The sequence below is a fragment of the Phalangium opilio genome, unplaced genomic scaffold (genome assembly GCF_054372755.1).
Source record: "Phalangium opilio isolate 3A_F unplaced genomic scaffold, DU_Popi_V2 ptg000053l_1, whole genome shotgun sequence".
In the NCBI taxonomy this organism is placed as follows: Eukaryota; Metazoa; Arthropoda; class Arachnida; order Opiliones; family Phalangiidae; genus Phalangium; species Phalangium opilio.
The window spans coordinates 5,935,702-5,952,207 of record NW_028324172.1 but is presented as its reverse complement, the minus strand read 5'-3'; the positions used below and the strand labels follow the sequence as shown (position 1 = coordinate 5,952,207).

General features: G+C 40.0%; 1 long non-coding RNA gene across 1 annotated transcript; it reads left to right on the top strand.

Moving 5' to 3' along the window:
- Positions 1-15,445: 15,445 nt before the first annotated feature.
- Positions 15,446-16,506, top strand: LOC149673258 (uncharacterized). The gene is made up of 3 exons (XR_016367116.1): positions 15,446-15,862; positions 16,162-16,298; positions 16,366-16,506. It is a non-coding gene; the product is annotated as an uncharacterized LOC149673258 (long non-coding RNA).

Genomic DNA, 16,506 nt, shown 5'->3' with positions numbered 1-16,506 from the left:
TTTGTACGGATAACTAGTTTATTCAACTTAAAATTACGATACTCTTTAGGCTTCTTTAATTCTAACTCACAAAATATGAAGTTACAACAAAGTATCCCATTTATGTGCAACTGCGAGACGCTGTCAAATTATAAGACTACTTTGCCTAAACCCATTAACATCAACTTTGAAGTTAGAATGCTGCAGGTATATGATCTATGTAATATTATTTTTGTCAGCTCGAACGTCCACGCAAAGCAAAAACTGTAAAAATGTTGAAGTTTTTCCGTGGCCTTGAAGTATACGGACGCGAAAATAGCTTTGGGAGAGCCGAGTTCATGTAGTAGTCAGTCGATCGCGTTAGCGGACTGAAACAGTATCGCGATTAAATGTGTTGGAAAGTTCGACTACTCACATATAAATTTATTTTACGCGTTGGCACGTTTTTCACTCGCTAAATAAGAAGGCGGCTGTTTCTTGAATTAATAAAAACACAAAAAAGTTAATTTATTTTTTCTTAAAAAATTGTTACTAATTATTTCTCGCACATTGAGTTCTCTACCAAATTTTCGCTTTAAAAATTACTTTTATGGCGCACTTTGCATCTTAAAAAAACAAAATTTTGTTGTTGTTCCCGCGTTTTGGGTCTCTCATAAAGAGTTTATTCGTTTTTACTCGCGCTTTGAGTAGCTTTTATTCTTATTTTTACCGTTGATGGTCTCTAAACGCACGGATAGGCCTTCTCGTTTGAAAAGTTCTAAAAGGAATCTCTAATGTGTCTTGGTCAAACGCTTTTTTATAGTAAATAGCGTGCTCGAAACGCTCATATTGTGACCAAAGAACGTTCTGGCTTTTTCAGGTAAAGGCCCTAACCTTAGCCAATGATAATCCTTTTTTCGTTTTTACGTTCAAAACTATACCTTTTACCAAATGCGGATGAGAGGGAAAGTATAACTATGGCCATAAAGCCTGTGTTAAAAAACGCGGACATCAAAGTTTCGCCAATAACTATTTAGTTTACTAGTGACTGATGGACTTGCAAACTCGCAACTGAAAGTAGTTCAGACATTTATGCTCCTTGGTTTAACCATAGCCCACTCGATCACGCGCATCACGACGCAAGCTGCTCGCGCTATAGCCAAATTACCGAGATTACACAATAGCAGACGACGGTAACCGCGTAACCGCGAATTAAAACAAGACCTATTTTAAGGGAGTGAACAGTCCCAGTAAAGCTACGCCAATAAAACGGTCAACTACGGCGAAACTCTGATGACTCGCGACTATTGGCCATTTTCATACTTTTCCCCTCATCCACTTTTTTCTTTACTTATTTGTTTGGTTCTAAAAAATACCTAAGCGAGGAGTTCGTCAACAACAGAATGGAAAAAAACCTAGTGCGTAACTAAACAAAAAATACCTTTACAAAAAAACAGGTGTGGAAACCCCAAAAAAATAAGGTGGTTTGCCAAAAGTTCTACATACAAAAATAAAATTAACAAAACAATTTTACACTTTACAAAAATCATTACTCAATTCATTATGAATTTAAAACTAAAAATTAACACTTAAAAATTGGATTTTTATTACCCTCCTCACCTTCAACAGTGTTCAGAATTAAATTTCAAGGGGATAGAGCATCTGTACAGGTTCGGTAAACGAACCAGGCACGACCTAACGACTTCATCTTACCCATCATTGTTTCCTCTTTAACGGCGATATAGCACTTTTGTCCATCCTTTGTAAAATGTGGACCGGCAAAGTCAATACCGCAAACCGAACAAGGAGGTGATGGGTTTATTCTCGCTTCTGGCAGGGGAGCCGTTTCAGCTACAGTTGCTCTTGCCCGAAATCTTTTGCACTCTGGACATCGTTGCACTTTGCTCTTAATAGGAAATCTGAGCTTATTTATCCAAAATTTCTACTAGAATATCATCTACACCATCATGTTTAAGTCTCACATGACAAACAATAATTATCAATTCAGTTAACAGGTTTTTTGTGATAATATTCAAGGATGTCTTTTTTCGTAACAAATTTCTGTAATTTTTCTCTGTTTTCTTTTCAAATTCTCCACAAAACCCAAGCAGTCACACAGTAAAAAAAGAACATTCGAAATTGAATGTTTCAGCGTTCAATACCTTGCCACTGTGGTGGTACGCCTTAGCAATCAAATATTAACCCATAAAGTGGAATTCAATCGTACACGTTAAGGAAATGTTCATATTTGAACGCTAATATTGATATTCAAAAATTCACGCTAACGAAGCATTCAGATTAGGTCACTTTGGCATTCAAATATGATTGCACTAGCATTTAAACCGAAAGCGTTTTGGCGTTCAAACGAGATCGTGTTTGGCGTTCAAACGAAGTCGGGTTTGGCGTTCAAACGAGATCGTGTTTGGCGTTCAAACGAGGTCGTGTTTGGCGTTCAAACGAGGTCGTGTTTGGCGTTCAAACGAGATCGTGTTTGGCGTTCAAACGAGATCGTGTTTGGCGTTCAAACGAGATCGTGTTTGGCGTTCAACCGAGATCGTGTTTGGCGTTCAACCGAGATCGTGTTTGGCGTTCAAACGAGATCGTGTTTGTCGTTCAAACGAGGTCGTGTTTGGCATTCAAACGAGATCCTGTTTGGCGTTCAAAGGTAAGCGATTTTGGCGTTCAAACGAGAACGAATTGGCATTCATACGTAACTGTTTCGCGTTATAATAGGATTGCATTAACAATTTAACGAGAACGATTTTGGTGTGATCAATTCACGCCATGGTCAAATATTATTTGTCCGTATTAATACCCTAATTTAAGCCTCTATTCACCTAATTTACCTCATTTTAGTACCCTGTCTACAGCATTTCAAGTTGATTTGACTATAGTAGTTAACCGCTTTCCTCCCATTCTGCCGACCAACGCCGTAAATTGTCGGATTCATCAAATGGGACAAACATCTTGGGTTAAATGTTCCCAGTGAAATTAAATTACTAATTCCTGGGAAGGGAAAGATTCTATCTTTTCCTGCAAAAATCTACTTAATCTATAACGATTGAGTGGCTAGATAAAATGAGCACTAAACCCAATTATTTTGTAAAATATTTAGCAAAATTGATACTTTACAAGAACCAAATAATTTTAAATTAAAGAAATGTTCCTTTATAAAAACATTTCTTGATATTTATTTTCACTTTTAAGTCATATGCATCACATAACACTGCAAAGTAATTTGAACATAAAACGAGTACCCAAATATGATTTCCTAACGTAATACACTACCTATAAAAAAGACATCAGCAAATATTTTATTTTTAAACGCTGCCGTCGATAAAAAATTTCTTATTATTGATAAAACCAAGTTGGAAAAACCAAAATACTACCTCTCCGAGTCAAGAGGACTACTTACAAACTTATTTACCTAGATAAGGAATTATATTTCTCTCTTTTTGATGTCAAAATTTACGAATTATTAAAGCTAGGTTCCCTCTTGACCGAAAATGACGACCGAAAACTTTAGCGCTGCGTCAATAAATTGAGTTTTATGCAGGCCTTTGACGGCAAGATTTTAGTTTGGTTCACACATACGACCGAATTCAGACCAAAAGGGGCGGTCGGCAGGTAGTCACGTGGCACTTAAGCCTTGGCCTTTGATTTTCCCTTGATGGTATCTTAATTAGGGAGCTTACTTCTACCAAATTAAGGTCAGAGATTCAAATCAAAGGTTTATTTCGTACAAACACGGCAATAGCGACTAGCGATCAAATCCGATTAGAGAATTCAAACTCAAAAATTCATAGCATGCAAAGGTGGAAATGGCGACTGGCGAGTTGAAACAAAACTCAAAGCGGCGATAAAAAACTACCCTATTATGACGTCAGCAGAAGCTTCATCTCGAAACGAAATTTGATTGGTAATGAAAATAATTTTACGTCGGCATCTGCTTCAAAAATAGAACACTAATTCTGTTTCGGTCACGTTAGGCGGAAGATGTTTTACCGCAGAGGTACTTACGCAGTGTTTCCGTCGTGATTTCGGTCTAGTGGGAACTAAGCTTAACGCAGTATTCCAAGCATAGAGAATATATAGTAAAGCAGATGACATTTTACATCCAATAAGAATGTGCCTTGGACACATGAAATCAGTCAATGGGGAAAAAACAGGAAATTAAGAGCATAACTTTTGGGAGAGATATAGTCTTTATGTGTTTAAAAGGCCCAGCTGTCTACGCCTCAACTGTTAACCCTGTATTCTCATAACTACATTCACAACTGGTTTTGCAGTATAAACACTTATCTCGTTTCACCTCATATATATTCTTAGTTTGCCAACGCAGGTTTAACGTTAATTATCACCAAAGCTGGTTTGTGGTTAGACGCAATGAAAGTCAATATGCACCACAATAAGAATGAAAACTCCGAAGCTACAACCCAATTACGATAAGCCCTTTCAATGATCAAATTGCCACCATGGTCCTTACATCCAGTGGCGCCGCCAGGTTGTAGGCTGGGTAGGCTACAGCCTACCCGTAAATTTCAGAGGGGCCCCGAAATGAGGTTCCCATAATACTAAAATACCATTATTACAATATTTTGATATACAAGGCAATTTACTTTAGACAAAGTTTCATAAGGATCCTATTAGCATTTGATTTTTACAATATTCTACAAAATGGGGAATGGGTTAACACACTCCTGGTAAATGTTTTTGACTAGCCTGAAAAGTTATCTCGCTTTTTGATTTTTAGCCACATCGTATGATGAACATCTACGATGTGGGTATTAGTTTGGCCTGTCCTGTTGGCGGCATTGTAGGCGACGTTGTAGTATACAGTAAATGCCTTTGGTAGTATAAACTTTTTCGTTCGTCATTTGAAGGGAGAGTGAATGGGAGAGGAATGTGGTGAGGTGATATTTTTCGTTCGTCATTAAAGTGAGACTGAATAGGAGAGGATTAAGCATTACATTTAATTGTACTAGTAAGGTTAAGCATTGTGAATTGTGTTTCACATTTGCTCGATATTTTTAAGGCGAGAGAGAGAGGATTATGGTATTGCCTTGATTTAAATTGGAGGTTTCCAACTCCCTTTAAAATTTCTGTCAGCCGTCGACAAAAAGGATTTCACGCTTTCAATCCCGTTCCCCTATTTCAACATTCAAAGAAATCGAGGAAAATTTTAAAAGCAAAAGGAACTATATACTGATGTTACTTTTGGAATGGTCTTAAGGCGGTGTTTATTTTTGGAAGTTACGTATGTTTCTCCAGGAATCGAGAAAAAATTTAAAAGCAAAGGAAAATATATACTTGCTTATGAATCCGTGATAGTACAATTACAACATAACTACATTTATACACTTAAGGCCAATTAATATACCACTGCTTAAAGAATTTTAAAAACAAAATCAAGTATGTTACGCTTTCAAGCGTAACAAGAGGCTAATCGCTCATTGGGATAGGAATTTAGTACTGTAAAAGATAGCTCATGGAGATGCTAATCACTCAAATTTTCTTCACTTCTATGAAGTCAGAATTACGGGCAATCATTTTATCACATCTAATGGTAGAGCATCGAAGTGCTATTCACTCAAATTTTCTGTACGCCTGTTTAGTACAGTACGATGTGGCTACTATTACTAGCCCTTGTGTCGTCTTGTTGGTTTCGCGCTCTTTAACTCTCTTCTCTCCCATTCCTTCTGTTCCCATAAAACGTCTAGGTCAGACTCCTTTTGGTAAACCGATTTCCCTTTTCCCCACCCCATCGACAGTGCACAGTGACCTCATATGGGGCTTAACTGAAAATCCCCCTCCTCGCTCTCTCCGGCTCCGTGTTTTTATTATTTTCGGAAACTATAGTTTATATAATCAGGGATAGATATAATTTTACATGTAGGAATGGAGAGCGGTTAGTATTTACTTCAGTCCAACTCATAGCCCAGTAAAGAGCCCCTCCCTCCAACACGTAACGAAAAGTTTAAATTATCTTATTGGCTCATGCACTTAAACTACGTTTTGATGACGTTGCTGACTGGGACGGCGAAAAATACGTAATTCCGTTTTACCTCTGTCGCTATGACCCGCCTCTTCTTTCATACTCACCCCTTCCCGGGAAGGGGGTCCGGGACTTTAAAGCGCGCCCAGATTACTCTGTTCTCCATTCCTACTTCTAAAATTCAATCTATCCCTGATATAATAATATGTCAATTGTCTGATAATACTGAACTTCAATACATTAAACTTCTCTATATGAATAATATGATAAAAATGGTCGTTAATTTAATATTATCGACGCTGTGGAACTAAATTTTTCCCTTGAAATTTTATAAAGGCCCCCAAATCTTCCTTAGCCTATACGCAAAAAAATCCTAGCGGCGCCACTGCTTACATCTGTTTTAAAAACTAGACCTTATTTAAACGTGTACTTAACTTTCGGTTCACTCTGAACCGTTAATGTCTCTCCAATACAGACAAGAAAATCAAAACCCATAATTTACTGAATCTCGGGTCTCAATTACTTCCTCTTTGGTTCACTAAGCTAAATACTGATAATCCTTAATTTACCCGACGGATCCTAGGCCTGAGCTTTTTTATTGTAATCACTATAGCAAGGATTATTGCATATACAGATGTAGTATAGCTTAAGTAATATATAAACAGCCATTTCAAATAATAATATTAGAAAATATCCTTGGAATATCAAAATGAAACAGAGCATTAAAGCTACCAAACTATTAAAGGCATCGTAAATACGAAAAATATTTCCACATATTCACTTTACATTATGAAAAAATTGAATATTAAGGTTCTGTAGGATTTCTTTACACATCAACACAAAACAAACTGCTAAAGCGGCGCACTAGTGTAACAACGGACAGACACACACAGACAATCACATAGACTGTTTTTTAACCCTTTTCGTATTAACTTTAATTTGAGAAACAAGATTATCTTAAATACTAAAATAAATATAATTAATATTAAACATTTTCTTCGTTAGTTGTTCGCCTTATTGAGCGTTACATCGTTTTAAAAAATAACAATTAATCATTCTTGAGAGATTTGACTAATATTGACGTTTGAAATGAAGCATACGACTGCTGCTTCGCCTTACTCAAATAGGTAGTATATAAGAGATTCGAATCGCAGCTGTAGATGAGAACATCGCATTTGCGTGAACCTTTGGAAAAAGACCCCGCCATTGGGAGGCTAGACGTTTCTCGTAACCCTAGCCGATCGTCGCTTATGTCTTAACTTTAACGATGATGATGGAGATAGAAGCCAGTATGTGGGATGGGCAAAAGACCGGATGATGGTGGTATTTAGAAGCCAGTGAGTACAGACTGGTGTCCATGTGGGATGGACAAAAGACCAGAGGATAGTGGTGTTAGACAGACAATGGAGTAATAGCCATTATAAGTGGAATACAATTTTCCAAATTTCAGGTTCGGAAATTGAAAACACATTTACCCCGATTTTCCAACTGCGAACGCGGTCCCCTGGGGTGTAACTTTAGACAGACAGACAGACACGTCGAAATTTGAACCTCTCCGTGACATACGTCACGCGGAGAGGTAAAAATTCAATTTTTAGGATGTGTGTATATGCACACGTCTAGTATTAAGAGGATCAAAGCTTAAATTTGGAACCGTAGGTATTAAAGACACCTAACCTAAACTAAGTCTTACCTAACACTTACCAAACCTAACCTAAGCCTTTTCTAGCCCTAACCCAACCTGACCTACAAAACAAGCAATATTTTGAAAAAGGCAGGTGTTTATTGTATATAAACTTAGCTAGTAGTTTTCACGATTATTTAGAGAGGACGATCGCCAATCAAACTTAGTTATGTAATTAATCACCCAGTTAAGCAAGTAATTTAGTTTACGTTTAACCTCCATTTTCTAATAATATTTCGTAATTTGAGTCTGTGTGTGCTTGTGTTCCTGAAAAAATCAATAGTCTGAGCCAAGAAAATCGACTTAATAATGGTAATGAATAATTGGCAAATTATTATGTTCTTGAACATCAAAATATAATAAAAATGATTTGTTGCATTATAATAATAAAATTTTGATTAAATGAACCTGGATTTTCACCATTGTAAATATAACACCCAAAAAACTCGCCAGGAATTGCTCCCGTGAACGCCAAAAAGCTCTCCTTTGATTAGAAAAAAAGCTCCCGTGTGAACACTCATGACGCTCTCGTTAAAAAGCAAAAAACGGTCTCATTTGAATATCAAAAACAGTCACCTTTGAACGCCCATAATGCTCTTGTTTTAAAGCCAAAAACACTCTTGTTAGAACACGAAAAACAATCTCATTTGAACGCCAAAATGTTCTTATTTGAACGCCTAAAACGCTCTAGTTTGAATACTAATACAATCCTATTAGAACGCCAAAACGACCATGTCTGAACGTTTCATTGGCGCAAGGCAGTTATTCAAAATTGAATGGAATAAAGATTCTTTTTTGAGTGGTAATATATAAGCTGTTCAAAAATGAAAGCTAGTGGTTAGTTTTGAGCGCGTAAAAAGTCTTTGTTCAAAATTGAATTTTTCTGGTTAAATCTGAATTCAACAATAGAGGTTTGATCAAAGTTGAACGGTCGCCATCATTTTTGAATGCCGAAAGCACGCTAATTTTTTTCAGTGCACCCTAAACACTTTCATTACTGAACTATACTTTTCTAACTTAATTATTGGTTGTAGAGTGTTTTCTGGAATTTCTAAAATTACATGTTCTTTCCCCCTTTATTCCACTTATATTGCTGGGCTTTCTTCGTCTTTTGATAGCCAAGTTGGCCAGTGAAGCCAAAGATCCGAATTGACGAATTCTCCTATGTTTCCACCACGCGAGGGCCAGTCAGCTGGATTTCCCTTCCCTCTACATGATGCCAACAAGAGGGGTCTATGTCTATCATTCCTTGAATTTCCTTAACCCGATTAGAAACAAAGGGTTTCCATCTAGCTGCATAATCCACATTCTAATTAACCGTTAGGAAAATATCCTAACGTTTGAACTAAACTTTTCATAAACCTAGCACTAAGAGTCCACCCATTAATTCTAAACGAGGTAATGATAAAGCTTGTATGGGTGCCTCTCTCGCTTTTGCTGCCACCATAGAGGTGTGCACTTCATTATTAGCATAAACACCCCTAAGATAGGCAACAGCCGCGTAGGCTTTTTGGCTATCGTTAACGAAACCATGCATTTGTATTTCCGGTTCTTCATTTTTCGGCTCATTCAAGAAATAGTACCGTGGGATTGATATTGTTACTAAATGGGAGAGTTCCTCGCACCATGCGTCAAACTCTTCCGCTATTTCTCCTGTCAAAGGGATATCCCATTCTAGCCCTTTCTTCCATATTTCTTGGAAAATCAGTTTAGAACGTATTTTGAATGGGGACAACAAACCCAGGGGGTCAAAAACTCTCGCTACTGCCCTCAAAACCCAACGTTTGATATTTTCCCTTTTCAATAAAAAGTTTAAGATCTCGCTAACGTCATAATGGAAGGTGTCCTTGAATTCATTCCTAGTCATTCCCAAAACTTGCGCCACCTTTTCTGTTTCTCCCGCACTAATGTCACTTTCCCTTTGAACTTGAGAGACGTCACCCCATTTTTTCCTAATTTCTCTCGAATTACTGTAGAATTTTCTTATTGCCGGTTTCCCCATATCTCAGATGCTTGTTTGATTGGCTTCTCTAGTATTGTTTCCCCTGAAACTAAATCGTCTACATATAGGTCCTTAGACAAAACCTCGCTAGCTCTAGGGTGGGATTCCATGAACTTCTTTGCGTGATACTGTAAATCGTCTACATATAGGTCCTTAGACAAAACCTCGCTAGCTCTAGTGTGGGATTTCATGAACTTCTTTGCGTGATACTTTATGGCAGCCGCTAACAAAAACGCACTAGCTGTACAACCAAAAGTAACTCTAGTTATTCTTTAAGTTACTAGTTCTCTTTTTGCAGCGCCCACCAAACCCTTAACCCCAAAGAACCTTAAAGCTTCTCTATCTCTTTCAACTATACTGATTTGGCGAAATGCTTTTTCTATATCTCCTGTAAAGGCTACTCTATGTTTACTAAAACCAATTCATATTTTAAAAAGTTCAGGGACCAAATTGGGGCCTGCCTCTTCACACTCATTGAGTGAGGGAGAATTTTTCACATGGGAGGACGCGTCATACACTATCCTTAATTTTGTCGTTTCGCTACTTTCTCTGACAACACCACGGTGAAGGATATGGTGACATAAACACCTGCGGCGGTGGCGGTGATGGGAACATCTGCGGCGGCTGTTATGGGCCAGAACCAGATGAAATTCCTAATTGGTCGTTAAATAAAAATCCAACTGTTATTCCAAAAATAACATCAGTTGATGTTTATAATTATTTGGTTCAACAGAAGTCAAACATCGATAATGCCAGTAATGAAATTTTAAAGGTTTTAATCGAGCTGTAGCACATGATGCAGCCAATGTTATTATTAACGGAATTGAAACTAGTCTGGTAGGGAAACAGTCTATTATTATGAGAGTTAGTTAAAATAGTTACAATTATTATAGGTTTATGATCAATTTCTGTATGTAAAGTCTCGCTGTTACCCCTCAATGAGATCAGAGAGCTATCGCGTATTCGTTGTTCTAGACCAAATAGACTATATTATATGTGGTGGTAGATGCGAATGTGCAGTTGGGTACGTTGTGAACTTTTGTACAAAATTTATTTTAAAAACCGTCGTACTGATTTTGCCTATTTTGCCTATTCATAATACTTCTTTCAAAAAATCTGGAACATGCAGTCTTGTTGGTGCGTTACTATTATTTTTGGAAAGATACAGCGAAATGACAACTGGAGAAATCGAAATAGCATGCACTTCCACAATCTGTGGCTGGAAGGCTCCAAAATTATGAAATGTTAATCCAAAACCACTGAAAGAAATTTCTTTAAATCGGCCAAAACTTTATTCCAAGAAGAATAATGAATCACTTCAAGAGGATAAATGGGAAACATTCGATCCAGGGCACCCTGATGACAGGAAAAAACTAACAGTATTTTGCTTGAAAAGAAATAATAACGGAGTAATTGAGCTAAACAGAAAGTCTTATTATTATTATCAGGTACAAAGAGAGATGGCGGTTAAAAAACTACGCTGGACAGATTTCGTGCTATACACAGAATCCACGGAAGATGGACTATTTAGGGCATTTAGTTTCATTAATATCGTCGTTAATTTGGCAGTCCCCTTTTTATGCTGACTGGGAAGAAATAGGGAAGCGCGAGCTTCTCTTCTCCCTCATGAGGCACTGAAGGAGGACCGTCAAAAGACGTGAAAATAATGTTATTACTGTATGATTTGCATTAAGAAATAGTTTTTTCTTTTTCATTTTATTTTTTTTCTGTATAAAATTATTGCACGAATTACTATTATTGTCAAAAAATATCGGACAGCACCGTCCCCAGCATCAGCTCCAGTTCCAGCCACAGCCGCAGACCCAGCCCTAGCTCCAGCTCCAGCCGCAGACCCAGCTCTAGCCCCAGCTCCAGCCGCAGCCCCTGATCCAGCCGCAGCCGCAGCTACAGCGCACGTCCGAGCGCCAAGAGGAGGAGAGTCCTCAACTGGCGCGAGGAATTGGAATAAATGAGGCCTAAGAGGCGGCCAAAAATTCCCTTATTTTCTTGAGAGAAAGCTAACGTAAGTTTACTTAAAGGGGGTCTGTCGGAAGCGTTGACACTGTGCCTATTACATCAGTTAAAATGTTTTAATATTTCTTATGAATAGTTGAACAAAGAGAAGGTGTGGCGCTATAGGGGTAGTGTCCACCGGCGGATCCCAAGGTACCCAGCTCCAGCCGCAGCCCCAGTTCTAGGCCCAGCCCAAGCTCCAGCCGCAGCTCCAGACTCAGTCGCAGCTCCAGACTCAGTCGCAGCCCCAGCTCCAGCCTCAGACCCAGCTCCAGCTCCAGCCGCGGACCCAGCTCTAGCCCCAGCTCCAGACCCAGCTCCAGCCGCGGACCCAGCTCTAGCCCCAGCTCCAGCCGCAGCTCCAGACCCAGCTCCAGACCTAGCCGATGCCCCAGCTCCAGACCTAGCCGATGCCCCAGCTCCAGCCGCAGACCAAGCTCCAGCTTCAGCTGTAGCCCCAGCTCCAGCTGCAGACCCAGCTCCACCACCGGCTGCGGACCCAGCTCTAGCCCCAGAGCTCCAGCTCCAGCCGCAGACCCAGTTCAAGGCCCAGCTTTAGACGCAGCTCCAGCAACAGCCGCAGCTCCAGTTCTAGGCCCAGCTTTAGACGCAGCTCCAGCAACAGCCGCAGCTCCAGTTCCAGGCCCAGCTTTAGACGCAGCTCCAGCAACAGCCGAAGCTCCAGACCCAGCTCCAGCCGCAGACCCAGCTCTAGCCCCAGCTCCAGCCGCAGCCCCTGATCCAGCCGCAGCCGCAGCTACAGCGCACGTCCGAGCGCCAAGAGGAGGAGAGTCCTCAACTGGCGCGAGGAATTGGAATAAATGAGGCCTAAGAGGCGGCCAAAAATTCCCTTATTTTCTTGAGAGAAAGCTAACGTAAGTTTACTTAAAGGGGGTCTGTCGGAAGCGTTGACACTGTGCCTATTACATCAGTTAAAATGTTTTAATATTTCTTATGAATAGTTGAACAAAGAGAAGGTGTGGCGCTATAGGGGTAGTGTCCACCGGCGGATCCCAAGGTACCCAGCTCCAGCCGCAGCCCCAGTTCTAGGCCCAGCCCAAGCTCCAGCCGCAGCTCCAGACTCAGTCGCAGCTCCAGACTCAGTCGCAGCCCCAGCTCCAGCCTCAGACCCAGCTCCAGCTCCAGCCGCGGACCCAGCTCTAGCCCCAGCTCCAGACCCAGCTCCAGCCGCGGACCCAGCTCTAGCCCCAGCTCCAGCCGCAGCTCCAGACCCAGCTCCAGACCTAGCCGATGCCCCAGCTCCAGACCTAGCCGATGCCCCAGCTCCAGCCGCAGACCAAGCTCCAGCTGCAGACCCAGCTCCACCACCGGCTGCGGACCCAGCTCTAGCCCCAGAGCTCCAGCTCCAGCCGCAGACCCAGTTCAAGGCCCAGCTTTAGACGCAGCTCCAGCAACAGCCGCAGCTCCAGTTCTAGGCCCAGCTTTAGACGCAGCTCCAGCAACAGCCGCAGCTCCAGTTCCAGGCCCAGCTTTAGACGCAGCTCCAGCAACAGCCGAAGCTCCAGACCCAGCTTTAGCCGCAGCTCCAGCCCAAGCGCCAGCCCACGCCCGAGCGCTAAGAGGAGGAGATTCCTCACCTGGCAGGAGGAATTGGAAAACATGTACGCCTGAGAGGCGGCCAAAAAGTAAGTTTACTTAAAGTGGGTCCGTTGGAAGCGTTGGCATTGTGCCTATTACATCAGTTAAAATGTTTTCATGTTTCTTATGAATAGTTGGACAAAGGGAAGACGTGGCGCTATAGGGGGAAGTGTCCAACGGCGGATCCCAAGGTATATTTGACATGGAATTTTCAGTGAATTTACTTCATTATTAATTTCTTTAATGTCGTCGTTAATTTGGCAGTCCCCTTTTTATGCTGACTGGAAAGAAATAGAAGCACCGGCTTCTCGTCACTTCTTCTCCCCATGGGGCACTGAAGGAGGACCGTCGATAGACGTGTAAATAGTATTTTACTGTATGCTTTGCATTAAGAATTTTTTTCTTTTTAATTTTATTTTTTTTCTGTATAAAATCATTGTATGAATTACTTTTATTGTCACAAAATATCAAACAGCACCGTCCCCAGCATCAGCTCCAGCCGTAGCTCCAGCCGTAGCCCCAGCTCCAGCCGTAGCCCCAGCTCCAGCCCTAGCCCCAGCTCCAGCCGCGGACCCAGCTCTAGCCCCAGTTCCAGCCGCAGCCACAGCTCTAGCTCCAGCCGCAGACCCAGTTCTAGCCCCAGCTCGAGACCCAGCTAAACTAAATTAAGTTTGTCTGTGACTAATTTCAAATAATATCGCGAAGTTGTCTATAAGAATTTAATATCTAATATTCGCGATTTCAATTTAAAGAATGGCTGGTGCTAGAGGGTCTATTCGAGTACAGCCCTAACAATTTGAGCCAGAGTACACTGATGAAGAATTGGCCCAGAGGGAAAGACTACGGAAGAAAATATTGAACTCAGGCAAGGGGGTTTAAACGTCAATTTGACCTAAATTAAGGACAATTGTTCTAGCACTGAATGCATACCCTAGTGGCTGCAAGAAGGCGCTGAAGATTTAGAAGACCTAAATGACCATATAAGGCAACAACTGAGGCATTATATCGGAGAAAATGATGTTCAAAATGGAATTTTTTGTTGTAAACAAGTTACAAAATTTTTAAACGAAAAAGAATCTGTCAGTGAAGTGGAGGAAGGAGATAATTTCGCAGCGTGTGTCACCCAACACAGCCTATTTAGGCATTCGTGTTTACGGCGTAGGGCTTTAGCCGGCACGTTTAGAGGATATTATCATTTGAAAAGGGGTGGGGCAGCTCCCAGAAGATTATACAATAGGTATATGTAAACTTCTGCGTTTCTAATCGATTTTTAAAATTTTAAATCAGAATGTATAGATATACAGCATACCGCAGTTTTACACACATGGTGCATAATAAGCTGGTGTTCAGAAATAGGATAGTAATCCCGTTTTACACTATTTTAAGAATTAGAAAAAAATTTGAAGAAAACAACGCAAAAAACTATATTGGCTATGTTGAGTTATGTTGTTGGGATATCATTCGTATTTAACTAATTTCCAAATACTCCCGAAATTATCATTCGCACAGAGTAACAAACAAAAAAATAAGGTTTATTTGACTGGTGTAAAAAGGTACAACTTATTTCGCCTATCCTTAGAATCTAACTGATTTTCTCTTAACAAATCCCCCTTTTCGCTGGTGCAAAGGAGAGGGTTGTTTTTCAATTTTAACCCATCTTCCAAAGCCCCCCACAAAAGGGGCCTAACCCAGGTAAGCTTGTGCGCCACCGCGACTTCTAAGCTGTCAAACGCTCTCGTCGATGACACACAAACTCCCTTATTGACCACCCAAGAGCGCGTTTCTTACTAACTCCAAAACTTTCCACTATTTCTTTCTTATAAACAGTTTCAACACGCTCCCCGCCGATGTGTTTTAGTAACCCTTTTTCCAAATTATTAATAAAACCCAAATTACCTGATACATGTAACAATTTTTCAATTCAAATTGATTTCAGTAATAATCATTAACCATTAACTTCTATTGGATAAATCAATTGTATTGGCCTTTTAAGATCTTGTCCGTGACTCATTTTTATTCTACAGGGCCGGTAGGCCCTTGTAGATATGACATGACACCCTTCCGTAATGTTAAAGAAAAAGTCACACCTTTTAGGGTTAGCGTCCCATAGAAAAAGCATTAAAAATTTTCGGTTTTTTAAGGCAATTGAAGCCGGCCTTACGGAAAAACTATAGCGAAGTTAGTTTACGGAATACTTCTAAATTAACAAGCATTTATTAAATGGGAAACTTACGTGTTTCGATTTTTAATTAATGAATTCTAATTTTTGTAATTTAACTAATTAAGATAGTACGTCAAAAAATTACTTTTGGGCCAGAAGTCAGCCTAACCTTATAGCGCGCTTAAACCATGCTTAAACCTAATGCTTCATTTTGTTCTCGTTGACAACTAGAAGGGCCTAGGTTTGTGGGTGCTAACAAGTTACGTTGACAAATTGCAAATGTTGGCTTTCTTGCTGATTTTCCTAATTTCTTAGCAGTAGACTAACAAATTACTTTGGTATTTCGTCCGAGCTTGAGCACCTTTATATGTATTTTCTAATTAACTGTAGCACCCTTAATAAGAAATAGGTCGTTATCAGGTCGAATTTTCGTCTAGAAAAGTAATTCAGGTAAATTATTACAGTTAATAGAGGTTTTCATATCTTTTGAAGTAAGTTTTTCGACGTTCTTTACGGCCAAGGCTTAAGTTATATAGACTAATAGCACCCCATGTTGTTTCCCCATAGAGCTTAATACAGTCGAAGGCAGAGGGCTGCCATTACCCTATTTTAGTTACTCTTTAAAGATTATTAAAAAGGCTGATTTCCAGCTCTCATTTGTTTTGGATTGGAATCCATTATATAGTCTGCTCAATTTTATGCTAGAAACAGAGCCTAACCGGGTTAACCCTACTAGTCTACTACCCTAGGTTTTTTATGCTGTATTTACCGTGTGCGCTTGCAATTTGATGTAAAAAATGGCATACCTATTCAAATTATTAACGTGTTGAAATAAAGATAGTGCTTTTCACCCTGTGAAAAGATCGAAAACTTCAAAATGCTACTGGTAAGATGACAAAAAGTTTAAAATATTTTCCTTACGGCAGTTTAAAGACTCGTGGTGTTTACCTTAGCGCAGTTTGTTACCAACAGTGGATTTTGTTAATTCATAAATATAAGTAACAGTGGTCTGATTAATCCAGGAGGACAGTGTCGTTATGTAATTTAATTAGTCAAATAATTTCCATGTTTACATCGGCGCAGATTTTTCCAAC